This window comes from Pseudopodoces humilis, chromosome 18 (genome assembly GCF_049639895.1).
Source record: "Pseudopodoces humilis isolate 2021_Gansu_Grassland_sample_001 chromosome 18, ASM4963989v1, whole genome shotgun sequence".
NCBI classification, from domain to species: Eukaryota; Metazoa; Chordata; class Aves; order Passeriformes; family Paridae; genus Pseudopodoces; species Pseudopodoces humilis.
Window position 1 is genome coordinate 11992216 of NC_142217.1, and position 10788 is coordinate 12003003.

The 10788-nt window shown below is 40.6% G+C and overlaps 1 long non-coding RNA gene across 1 annotated transcript; it reads right to left on the reverse strand.

Annotated features, from left to right (window-relative positions):
* Nucleotides 1-1668: 1668 nt before the first annotated feature.
* On the reverse strand, nt 1669-3603 carry LOC148182934 (uncharacterized). Its single transcript, XR_015774062.1, has 2 exons — nt 3528-3603; nt 1669-1936 (listed from the first exon to the last, which is right to left on the reverse strand). It is a non-coding gene; the product is annotated as an uncharacterized LOC148182934 (long non-coding RNA).
* Nucleotides 3604-10788: the final 7185 nt, after the last annotated feature.

Genomic DNA, 10788 nt, shown 5'->3' on the forward strand with positions numbered 1-10788 from the left:
CCAGACGCCTGCACTCATGAAATGTGTTGAGCTTATTCTCCCTACCTGTCTGTCTAAGCAGCCACCAAGGCTCATTTCCACTAAGAAACTGCCTTCACTAATTTAAAACATTCATATCCTCAGCTGCTCTAGCAGAAAGGGTATAAAGCCTAATACAATTAGTTTCAAGCCAGCTTTACTTACATTGGAAAAAAAAAATTACACTGCTTTCAGTTCTGATCTCCCAAAGGGCTTTCATCATTTCAAATTCTGTTTGTATATCCCTGGAACTACACTGACATCAAGTCAGCATAAGTTAAGTGAGAATCAGTTAATGGAAATTTAATCTATATCATTTAAATTTTGTTTATCAAAATCTTGGCTTCACTCCAGCATGAGGGGTAGATGCTGAATATTCTCCTTACAGCTGGTAGAACTACTCCCCACGTACTCATGTGACTAAAAGCAAATCTGCAAATGCATCCATATCTAGGGAAAGTGGGCAAAAGCCTGATGTCAACACCGTGGTTGAATGCACAGAGCAAAATTTCCACCTTGGCTTTTCTCTGGAACAAGAAAGAAGGATTCCACCAGCTCAGAGGGCTTTCATGAGCCACATGTTCCATTAAGGAAAATGAAACCAGCAAAAGCTAATGTTCATGGAATTGGTTTGACTGGGTTTATAAAGGCTTTTAATAAAGAAGCACCGACTTCCAAGCCCACATACAAGCCCACCCCTGACCAAGTGTCTGGTGCACTCTGCATTTTTTACCCGTTCTTTTGCTTCAAAAGCAAATGGGCCTTTTTTGGAGTATATAAGGAGTAATGTCTTTTGGACAGCTTTCACATTAGGTGTCATTTTATGAAGCTGAGTTTCTTATTCTTGGCTACTCACACTGAAGCTGCAGTTCTTATGAGCACATTTTAATGCAGCAATTTATATTCAGAACAAAGAACCTATGGTTATCCCATCATCAGAAATCCTTATGAGCTTGATTTTTTGCTGTTTCCATCATGTGGGATTTTGGCTTCCACAGAAAAATAAAAGTTTTCCTTTCTTTTATTTTCTCTCTTTTTTTTTTTTTTCCTTTTCTTTCCTCACACAATTTATTTTTGCAACAACAAATCTTTATATTTTGTGGTCTGTTTTTTTTTTTTAAAACCAACAAGCATTAGTAGTGTATTATAAATTGGAATGGAACGTGCCTTTTCCCACAAATGAGTTGACCTGCTGGCCAGATGTGAACTTTGGCACACTGAGTGCTGGATCTTTCATGTAAAGATCGACAGATCAGACACTTTGGGTCTGATCCCTGTTATCCAGTAGGGAAAAAAATCTTGCAGTATCAAAAAGTACCAGATAAGGGTACTTATCCTTACCCCTTTAGTTTTTTTCAAAGCATTGAGAAAACCCTTTAAACTCTAAATGATTCATGTGAAAGCACTGAAATGCCTCTTAAAGATGCTCAAGTAGGGGCATTTTATCTAGTGTGAGGTAGCCAAAAAAGAATAATCTGATTCTTCTCACCAATACTCAGAGATCTGCTACTTACCCACAAGGAAATGGACACGTCAGTGTTGTTCCATTTGCAAGAATATATTTGTGTTTTTCAAGGCAACACGAGCCTGTAACTCCCAAGGCAAGTTTTTTTCCAATTAAAACTGCAAAAAGGCACCATCTCCCCCGCCTTCAGAAACTGTATTTTATTGAGAAAAAGCATCTTGATGGAAAATTCCAGCTGAGCTCTCCTGAGCTGATAGGAGCAGAAAGAGCAGCGTGAATTCCGTCACGGTGGGTGAAAACATCCCTGGAGGGCAGAACCTCTCTGCAGCATCTCCTGCACAGAGCTGCAGAAAGCCCTGGGGACTGCACACCAGCACACAGCTCCATGTGTGTCATCTCTCTGCAGAATCAAGGCTCCACCTGGTATTTCTGAGTTTTCATCTACATCAGCATCTGTGAAAGAACGTGATCAAAGTATTTTGCTCCATTTAGACCCATAACCTCAACGGAGGAAAGAGGAGCAGGGAGAATTTATGCCAAGACAGAAGGGAAGTGGTTTGACAACTGTCTCTGCCCATCAACTTAAATTTGTTTGTCTTTTTGTTGCCTTCTATACTATAATTCCTTTGCACAGCAAACTCCTTGGGCAACACCTTCGGACTGTAAGCATTTGGATGTAGTGAGCACTCTGAATTTTTACAGGGTGTTCCACCTCTTTCCTGGATTCTTGCCGTGGCTTTGCAAGTTTAAAGAGATGGGAATGGACCTGGGAGTCAATCCAGATGCATATTTGGCATCAGATAATGCTGGAGAGACTTCACCCTGAGCCTATACTCTTCAGTGATTCTGCTCAGGAAAGAGAGTATTTGCTGTATCTGTGGGGAGAAAATGCATCTACAGAAAGCTCTAGGGCAGAGAAAGATTCCTGAACCCCACCCATAACCCCTTTTAAGAGAAATAGCACCCCAGCTCTTAAAAAAACACAACCCAAACTACTCCAAGGTATTTAAGATCCTCAAGTCTTCTTTCCAAAGTAAGTTTGCTTTGGCTGCTTTGAAATCCCAGGGCTTGCTTTCCTCGCTGTGTCTCACTCTGTTAATCCTTTAGTCTCTTAAACTGAGACAGAGTTTGCAAGAAGCTTCTTGAATGATGCCACCTAGAAAAATCCTTGAAAAAGTCTTGAAGCAGTTGATTGGGAATTTATCCTGATAGCAGAACTAGACACAGCATTCATCCCAAGCATGTGACACTGCAGGAGAGAGCAATGGATGTTGAGTATTTGTATTTATGAGGAGATGAAAGTGGAGAAAAGCCGGGCTTTTGGCCTCACTTTACTTTTCTTCACTTCAAATGTCTGCCCAGGCTTTGCTCTCCCTCTGCATATTGTATTAGCCTGGACTTACAGAGCTCTGTTTTCAGAATTAACCTACAGAGGAATTACTGGAAGGCCCTGGTGTGCTGTGTATCACATAAACCCTCACAGGGCTGCCATGGCAATAGGCTGGACACCAGCATTCATTTTGAAATGCTCTGGGGAATGGACTGGTACTTTCAGAGAGACTAAATAAGTTGTCCCAAACAAAGTTACTTAGAGCTCAATATAATTACATTTTTCCCTGCAGAGGTGGCAGCAAGAGTCTAAACTGTATTCTGGGCTTCACATTCAGTAATATCCACTTTTCTGCAAAAAATAAAGTCAACTTTATGGTTTATCCTCATTTAGGATTACAAAATATGTTCAGGGTCCTGTGCAAGATGATTAATGTCTTCAGCTGGCAAATGGGAGCTGGAGATGCTCAGGTTCTCACTTTGGTTAAATGGATTTCTGCCTGGACACGTCCTCTGGGCTGTAATATCCATTCCTGGGGGACACCAGTGGCTGAGGCTGCTGCACAATTAAGGAAAAGCTCCTGAAAAGAGCCAGACTGCACCAGAACAGCTCAGGAGTACTTGTTTCCAGCAATGCTCATCAAAAGATGCTCAGTAAAAAGCTAAAAATGAGGATCTGCACAGACCCACCCTTCTCAGATACACATTTACTGACCTCCAGAGCTCTGTTTCTGCTTCGTGAAGGTGATGCTGTTCCCCCAAATTTCCAGTCGTGGGACAACAGCATCTCCCTGCAGACAAAAGATAATACTAATGTGTTATTATTTTGTAATTTGTTAGAGTTTTCTCTCTAGCCTGCACTGCCATTTGGATCTTGTCCCACACACTCTGAAACCTGTCCCTAGCACCAGCAGCACAAATAGCATTTCCAGCCTTGCAAGAGAAAGGGAATGAGGGACAAAAACATCCCTCCATTTTACTTTTGCATGCTGGGCCTTACTGTAGATTTATTAATGTCTGGGCACAATCATTAGCATTCTTTAAGAAGTCTAACTCTCCAGCCAAAACTAAAATTAATTTGATAAATTCTCCTTGACTCTCAGTTATTAGGTGAGTGCAGAAAATGTTCATAAACATGAAGGACCTTGACATTGCATTCTGAAAATTGCCCTCATAATAAATTAAAGATTACTAATATAATATCTCATTGCACATTTTGCCCTGCTCCTTCTACCAAAGAAGGCTTTTGTATATATTTCAAGCTCCCTCACTTTGTCACAGTTGCAAGAACTTTTATGTGACTGAGCTGTGTATTTTGAAACCTTATCTTTGCCAAATAGTTCTGACAGCAAATGTGAAATAACAACGTGAGAAGAACTGCTCAGAATCACTTCAAGGCTTCACAGTGTGCTACAGTTTGGTTCAGATGTTCACAAAGATATTCTAATTAAAAATCCCAGTGGATTTGCTTTCTAAGGAAACTACCATTTACATGATAATGTTTTATGTCTCAGCAAGAAACTGCAAATAGGCACTGAAAAGAGAAAGAAAAAATGCCAGTGCTGCAAGGACATTTATATATGAAAACTGGGTCAGAAATCATTTACAAAGATTACAACTATTATAAATACTGTGTTTTCAGCTGGAAAATTTGGTTTATCAAACTGCTTTTTAATTTTGATGATCTGATTGGAAATCTGACATTGTGACCTGAGAATGACATCCCTCAGTCCTTCCATTTCCATGCAAATGAGAAGAGAATTGAGCACCACGAGAGTGATGTGAGTTTGTCTTAACAAGAAATGGAAGTTGTTGTCTAACATGAGACAGATCTGAGGGGGGAAAAGCAGCATCTTGTGGGCACAGGTAGGAGATCTTGTCACTAATGTCATCCTGAGAGGTATTTTCCTAAATTTAAAACATGAGAACCAAATTGTAGCCATGTGCATTTTACTAGATTATGCCAAAAACCCTATAAGTGGTATTTTTTGTTTGTTTGTCTCTCTCTCTCTATATTATCCTTGGTGATAGCATCCACATGTCTCAATTGTAAGATAATTTTGCATACATGATTTTGTCTTTCTATAAATATTTACGTTCTCTCATTGTGTTGTTTCTTTTGTTTAAGTAACACGGTCTCTGTCTCACTGTTGATCACACTTTCACTGCTTGTAAATCTCTACATTTTCACACATCAGGTGAAAGTGATAAAATGTCTCTTTTGCTGGTGTGGAGCACATTAATTCTTTTTTTTTTTTTTCAGATTTTAACAGCTAATAGATATCCATTTTTCTTTAGAGGAAATAAAGATGTTACTTTCTCTGACAGTGCTGAGGCTCAGTGCCACCCTTGATTACCACAAACCACCTGAGATCCGCTGACTTAGGTGGAGATACACCATCCTAACAACAGAAGACCTGCTCTCTAACATGCTGTAAAAATCAAGATTTCCTAGAAAAGCAGTACAAAGAACTTAAAAACTAAAAAGGGAAAAAGTGTTCTTTCACTGCCTTTTTTATTGCACAGACCTTGCATCCCAAATAATCACAATGACCCACAGTCTTCATGTGGCTTACTTAGCAGCTGACAAAGACACTCCAGGAAAAAGGCTTAAACTTTCAACTGGGACATCTATCATAGAGTTTTATTACATTTTCAATGTTTTTTCCACATTGAGGGCTCATACTAAAATGCTTTTCGTTTTAGCACAACCAGTCTAATGCAAAATTGAAAAACGTATAATAATCTGGTGATGAATTGTATGATTAATTGTTCTGTAATCGTGATCACAGGGCTTTCATCTCAGGTAACAGCAATTAGGATTTTCATTCTTCTGCACCAATTTGTGATACCAGAACAAATTCACTGCAGCAGCACTGGAGAGACCACATCCTCTCTATCATCACCAAGCTAGCCTTCAAATCAGTAATCAAATTCATGCTTTACTGAAATAAGACACTGCCTCAGTTCATGCAGAGGAGCCCCAACAAGACTGGGCTGGGTCTTCTGCCTGCACAGCCAAAGGTCTGGAGAGCACAGGTTGCCCCAGTCCTGTGTATCAGACTACTAATGCAGGAAAACAAGAAGGGAGGAGAGTGAAGAAAAGCATGGGAAAGGACAGGGGAGAAAATAAAAAATTGAACCAGACTATAACTGCTTCGTAAACATATTTTTTTCTCACCCTGGGAAAACCCTGCTTTTCTGGATGTATTCTACATCATAATGGCACATGGAACAAATTAACTTGCAGTCATGACCTACATTAGGATCAGGAAAAGACTTTTCTAAAACAAAGTTGTGAGTTGATGTTGTCAAAATACGGAGCTGTTGTTTTTCCTTAGGAAGATCCCCTGCAGCAAAAGGCTTCAATGTATTCAACAGCAAGTCTCTTAATAGCTTTCAACCATTTAAGTCCTCAAATCCCTGGGAAGCATGGCTATCCCTCAGTCATTAGCCTCATTTGATCTAAGGACAAGCACAAACAAGAGCAAAACCCAGGAACTGCAGGAGTGGAAACAACATTTCCCAGAAACATTCGGTAGGTGTGAAATGTTTGGAGTCCCCAGCACAACCACATCAAACCAGTGAGATGTATGTGTGCTTGGCACACCCCTACTAGCTTTGAAATTGCTTCAGCCCTTTTGGATCATATCCAAAGTGGGGGAAAGCCAGTAGAGCCTACTCTTCTGCAGAAGAGGAAGAGCAGTGTGTGCTTGTTCAAGCAGCCCGTGCTCATAATGAGAGAAGCACGCAGAATTTTCTGGCAGAAGGGCCAGATTCTGCCTTTGAAACCATATCTTTTGTGACCTAAAGAAGGCAGAAATGGGTTTCAACTGAGATGTTGAATTCCAAGCCCACAAGCAAGCGCAGAATCTTCCCCTTCCCTCTGGCTGGTTTTAGTCTCTGTTTTCAGCAGTCTGGCTCCTGCCTTCGCTCACATTCCCCGTGTCCCAAATTCAGGCTACACCCTCAGTGTGGAAAGGAGCTCCTTGTGAAAGGCTCTGCAGAGCTCTCCCCTGACAGAAAGCTGCAGTGTGCTCTCCCTGTCACTCCACTCTCCCAGGCTCTGGGAGCACAGGCTGACCCACAAGCAACCCTTGCCAACAAACTCAAATATCAAGTTGCAACAGGGAGGCTGCAGTTGACGACGCATGACAAGACTGACAAGGCTGAAGGAGAGCCACAAAATGTCACCAGACATTGTCAACCCCCGTGGGGCCTGGAGCTTTCCTGGGGAAGGCTGCCAAGGAGGCAAGAGAGCACCACGGCAGCAACTCGGTGGCAAGTGGCCTCAGACAGCGTAAGAGACCCAGAGCTGTCGTGTATAAATCTCTGAAGGGTGGTGGAAAACAGCTCATGAAAGCAAGGGAAGCAGCAGGGAGAGAACTCTGGAGGCAAATGTTGGAGCATCACCGAACCATATGCAACCCTACAAAGATAATGGCCCTAAATTACCCCTCGCTAGCCTTGGTTCATTAAGAATTTGATAGAGCTCTACTGGTGGCACTGGAAGCCTGCTCAGGGAGCCAAGCAGACTCTGGATCAGGCCCTAGGACTGGAAAATATATTAGGTCATAAAGTACTGTTACATATTTTATAAGGGAACAGCTATCAATGTCTGCTCCACCCGGAGAATACACAAAAACCAGCTGGAAGCACAAACAGCTGTGCATATCCCAGCCTCTCTTCAGCTGCAGCTTCTTTCAGATGCTCCTAAACTCGTGTTAGAAAGACATTTCCACATCTCCCTGTCTCTAAAAGGACTCTTAAAACACTGAGAAAACAATTATGTTTGGTGACATATGTGAGTAAAGATAATTATAGCATAAATAAGATATGCTTGACATTATTGTCAGTTATTTGAGCTAACCTCTGGGTATGCAAAATGGGGATGATGAGAGATATGTTTGCAGGCAGCTTTAACAAGTGCTTCTGATATCACAACTTTTCAGTCAAGATTTTGGCATTTGTTAGCCAGATTTAAAACGATTCTCTGAATACAGCCCAAATCAGAGCACCCATTGCTTGTGCATAAGATTCAACAGGCAACAGGGATATGTTGTGATTGGATGTACTGCTAATGAGACTACTAATTATTCCTGAGACAGATTTTTAAACCTGCTCTAAATTACCAGATTCTTTGACAAAATTCTTCGCTCTCAGTGACAAATTTGGTTTTGATCACACATTCTGTGCTATAGATCCATTTGCAATTCTACCACAGCATCACTGGCACTTCCAAGAAGGAAGAGAATCTGTAGATGGATGGTTCCATGGTGAATATGGACAATTTAGCATTTAATTTATTTTTTTCTTGGGCCCAAATTGTTCTTCTGGCATGATTTTTCTTCTCCTTTAGCTGTGTAAACTAGAATATAGGTTTCATTGAACTGTCTTCTTGATCACTGAATCTAAATACCCAAAAACTGATGAAAAGATTGGTTTACTTTTCTGGCATTATACCCCTGGCTTCCTGAGAGTAACAGATGGGTATTTAATTGTTATAAGGACTTCTATTTATTTTCCTAGAGATAAATGACAAAAAAAGAATGCTGTACTTCACAGAGTGCCCTTAAAATAAAATGTCTCTGAGTGGAAAGCTTGCCCAGAGTTTTCCATAACACACCAAATTAAATAGAAGCTCTGTTTGAAAGACTCACAGAGTGCCTGAGGCTGTTTTTAGTGCTGCTCACATGGAAACGTCACAGCACAAGTCTCCAGTGCAGCCCACGCGAGGCCGATATTGCTCCCCAGGAACGCAGCCGTGGCCTGTGCTGCTGCAGAAATGGACGTGAGTCTGCATGGATGATTGGGAGATTCCTGGTGGCTGAGCTCTCTGGAGTAATGCTGGCCTCAGTACAGGACAGACTGGAGTGATTCACTGCCTCTGACTGTGGCTGAACTGCAGAAATCTGCACAAGGGACAGGACTTTTGGAGACCGGTGGTTGCTAAAGCTCATATATCTCACATATCTGTCCTGGAATTTAGGTGAAATGCTTCTACCATCTGATTTCATCCACACAATGAGTAGAAGTAAAACAATCTCTCAGTAATGACAGAAGAGCCCAAAGGTGATAACATCTGCCAATTTAACATGAAAGTTGCCATGACTAGAGCAATTCCTGGGTGACAGTGCTGTGATGACAGTTCCCCCTCCCAAACTTATTAGGAAAGCTGTTGCCTCTGGAGAGGAAGGGCACAGAGAATAGCAGTGACGTGAAGTGTCTGAGCCACAAAGATCCAGCCTGCTGAAATTAGTTTTAATAAATATGCTAACATGGAGGAAATTCCTGAAAAGTGGACGACAGCTCATGTGGTGCCAAGAGTCAAGTGGAGCTCAAGTCTGAGCCAGCTGGCCAGCATCGATGCCAGCCAAGGCAAAGCTGATAAAAACACCGATTAATAAAGATAATTAATTAAAATAATCTAGTATAGAAATATAATTAACGCCAGTAATCATGGCTTTATGGTAAACAGGCCTCATCATATAAATCTGATGTCACTCTCTGATGAGATTACAAATTTGCTTGATGAAGACAACCACAGAGCTGCAACACACGGAGTTTGGTGAGTCACAGGACTCAGCAGAACACAACATGCTGGTTATAAAAACATTATGAAACATCTGTAGAAGAAAGGTTGTTTGTAGCATGACGTGGTTGCAAGGCAACCACAGCCGGTGGTTGCAAAGCCCCAGCAATCTGACATGCAGGACCAACACCAGAAAATAAGGGGTTAATCATGGAGCTCAGAATGCATTATTTACCAGTTCTGGTCACTGAAAACAAGGTATGTTTAATTCAAGCAAATCCAAAGTTTCACAGTTGTCAGTGAGGAATGTAGGTCATGATTCAGGCAGCAAGGAGGACTACATGAAGCAGAGGGTTGGGAGAGGGTTAAGCAACTGAATGTGAGCCCTCATTCTAGAAAAGAGAAAAAAAAAAAAGGCAAATAAGTAAATTTGACCTTTGGATATTCTAAAAGAAGAGAATTGGGGGTGGATTCTTACCTCTGCACACAGCACCAGCAAAACTGTCCTGTTTTAGCACTTGCATTTTTCAAGGCTGCTGAAAACTTGAATAAGGAACAGGTCTAAAGTAATTTAGTAAAATGTCATATACTTTTTATGGAATTCAATCAATCTGGCTAAGCAGCACAACAATGGAAAGGTGATTGCAGTGTGTTTATACACCCAAAAGGAGAAAAAAACAGAGGACCCTTTCATCTAAAGCAGAAAAACATGACAAGAAGCAAGGTCTGAAATGTGAAGACAATTTTAAGGGAGCAATCAAAGCACATTTTAATTGGGAAAGTTATAAATTCCTCATAGAAAATACAGAGGAAATGGTGGATTCTGCACTTTTCAGTCTATGCAAGTCAAAACTAGACACTATTTGCATTTCTGGAAAAAAAACTTAACCAAATACAAGTTTTCAGGCTAAATATAGGGGTAACTGGCCTTCATTAAACAAAATGCCAGAGTAAATGATCTGAAGGTCCTTTCTGGCCTTAAGCCAAATGAATCTGAAGTAACAGAGACTGCCTTTTCTTTAAAAAAATCACATGATGACTTCTGGTTTTCAGCCAGTTGAGAGCATGCTCTAAATTTTTCAGAGTTTTGACTGTTTTTTCCATTCTGCCTTTAGTATTTCAAGCAGAGCAACATAAATATTGATAAAACATTTCCCACCTAAAAGGAGACTGTTCAGTCAATAATTTCCATTGGCATTCATACATTATATGTTTATGACTGGCTTTACAAAGTGCTGGATTCCTCTCAGCATTTCTTAGTGCAAAACGGAACATTCTGTCATTTAAACATGAACACAATTTTGGTTTGTACTCTTTCTCTTACCTACTAGCTATTATTCATACAATATTCTATTAGTATTCTCTTATTCTTTTATTATTATACCTGTTTTATATCACTTATTTGATTATTAGTATTATTCATATATTCTCTTTATCTTTCTAG